Below are 2,787 nucleotides of genomic sequence, written 5' to 3' on the forward strand. Positions count from 1 at the left end.
AGAATGTGTTGAGGGAGCATGCTTAGCAACACAGTCATGGTGTTGAGGAATTTGCACGTCTCAACACCAATAGGAATATGTGTTGAGGAAGCTTGCCTAGCAACAAAATAGTGGAGTTGAGGAATTTGCACGTCTCAACACCAACAGGAAGAATGTGTTGAGGAAGCATACCTAGCAACACAGTAGTGGTGTTGAGGAATTTGCACGTTTCAAGACCAAGTGAAAATGTGTTGAGGAAGCTTGCCTAGCAACACAGTAGTGGTGTTAAGGAATTTGCACGTCTCAACGCCAAGAGGAAGAATGTGTTGAGGGAGCATGCCTAGCAACACAGTAGTGGTGTTGAGGAATTTGCACGTTTCAACACCAAAAGGAATGTGTTGAGGAAGCTTGCCTAGCAACACAGTAGTGGTGTTGAGGAATTTGCACGTCTCAACAACAAGAGGAAGAATGTGTTGAGGAAGCATGCCTAGCAACACAGTAGTGGTGTTGAGGAATTTGCAAATCTCAACAGCAAGAGGAAAATGTGTTGAAGAAGCTTGCCTTGGAACACATTAGTGGTGTTGAGGAATTTGCACTTCTCAACACCAAGAGGAAGAATGTGTTGAGGAAGCATGCCTAGAAACACAGTAGTGGTGTTGAGAAATTTGCACGTCTCAACACCAAGAGGAAAATGTGTTGAGGAAGGTTTCCTAGCAATACAGTAGTGGTGTTGAGGAATTTTCATATCTCAACACCAAGAGGAAAATGTGTTGAGGAATCTTGCCTAGCAACACAGTAGTGGTGTTAAGGAATTTGCACGTCTCAACACCAAGAGGAAGAATGTGTTGAGGGAGCATGCCTAGCAACACAGTAGTGGTGTTGAGGAATTTGCACGTTTCAACACCAAAAGGAATATGTGTTGAGGAAGCTTGCCTAGCAACACAGTAGTGGTGTTGAGGAATTTGCACGTCTCAACACCAAGAGGAAGAATGTGTTGAGGAAGCATGCCTAGCAACACAGTAGTGGTGTTGAGGAATTTGCACGTCTCAACACCAAGAGAAAAATGTGTTGAGGAAGCTTTCCTAGCAACACAGTAGTGGTGTTGAGGAATTTGCACTTCGCAACACCAAGAGGAAGAATGTGTTGAGGAAGCTTTCCTAGCAACACATTAGTGGTGTTGAGGAATTTGCATGTATCAACACCAAGAGGAAAATGTGTTGAGGAAGCTTTCCTTGCAACACATTAGTGGTGTTTAGGAATTTGCACGTTTCAACACCAAAAGGAATATGTGTTGAGGAAGCATGCCTAGAAACACAGTAGTGATTTTGAGAAATTTGCACGTCTCAACACCAAGAGGAAAATATGTTGAGGAAGCTTTCCTAGCAACACAGTAGTGGTGTTAAAGAATTTGCACGTCTCATCACCAAGAGGAAAATGTGTTTAGGAAGCTTGCCTAGCAACATAGTGGTGGTATTAAGGAATTTGCACGTCTCAACACCAAGAGGAAGAATGTGTTGAGGGAGCATGCTTAGCAACACAGTCATGGTGTTGAGGAATTTGCACATCTCAACACTAAGAGGAATATATGTTGAGGAAGCTTGCCTAGCAACACAATAGTGGTGTTTAGGAATTTGCATGTCTCAACACCAAGAGGAAGAATGTGTTGAGGAAGCATACCTAGCAACGCAGTAGTGGTGTTGAGGAATTTGCACGTTTCAAGACCAAGAGAAAATGTGTTGAGGAAGCTTGCCTAGCAACACAGTAGTGGTGTTAATGAATTTGCACGTCTCAACACCAAGAGGAAGAATGTGTTGAGGGAGCATGCCTAGCAACACAGTAGTGGTGTTGAGGAATTTGCACGTTTCAACACCAAAAGGAATATGTGTTGAGGAAGCTTGCCTAGCAACACAGTAGTGGTGTTGAGGAATTTGCACGTCTCCACACCAAGAGGAAGCATGTGTTGAGGAAGCATGCCTAGCAACACAGTAGTGGTGTTAAGGAATTTGCACTTCTCAACACCAAGAGAAAAATGTGTTGAGGAAGCTTTCCTAGCAACACAGTAGTGGTGATGAGGAATTTGCACGTCTCAACACCAAGAGGAAGAATTTGTTGATGAACTATGCCTAGCAACACAGTAGTGGTGTTGAGGAATTTGCACGTTTCAACACCAAAAGGAATATGTGTTGAGGAAGCTTGCCTTGCAACACATTAGTGGTGTTGAGGAATTTGCACGTCTCAACACCAAGAGGAAGAATGTGTTGAGGAAGCATGCCTAGAAACACAGTAGTGGTGTTGAGAAATTTGCACGTCTCAACACCAAGAGGAAAATGTGTTGAGGAAGATTTCCTAGCAACACAGTAGTGGTGTTGAGGAATTTGCACGTCTCAACACCAAGAAGAAAATGTGTTGAGGAAGCTTGCCTTGCAACACAGCAGTGGTGTTGAGGAATTTGCATGTCTCAACACCAAGAGGAAGAATGTGTTGAGGGAGCATGCCTAGCAACACAGTAGTGGTGTTAAGAAATTTTCACGTCTCAACACCAAGATGAAGAATATGTTGAGGGAGCATGCCTAGCAACACAGTAGTGGTTTTGAGAAATTTGCACGTCTCAACACCAAGAGGAATACGTGTTGAGTAAGCTTGCCTAGCAGCACAGTAGTGGTGTTGAGGAATTTGCACGTCTCAACACCAAGAGGAAGAATGTGTTGAGGAATTTGCACGTCTCAACACCAAGAGAAAATGTGTTGAGGAAGCTTGCCCAGCAACACATTAGTGGTGTTGAGGAATTTGCACGTCTCAACACTAAGA

The sequence above is a fragment of the Papaver somniferum genome, unplaced genomic scaffold, assembly GCF_003573695.1.
Source record: "Papaver somniferum cultivar HN1 unplaced genomic scaffold, ASM357369v1 unplaced-scaffold_83, whole genome shotgun sequence".
Classification (NCBI taxonomy): domain Eukaryota; kingdom Viridiplantae; phylum Streptophyta; class Magnoliopsida; order Ranunculales; family Papaveraceae; genus Papaver; species Papaver somniferum.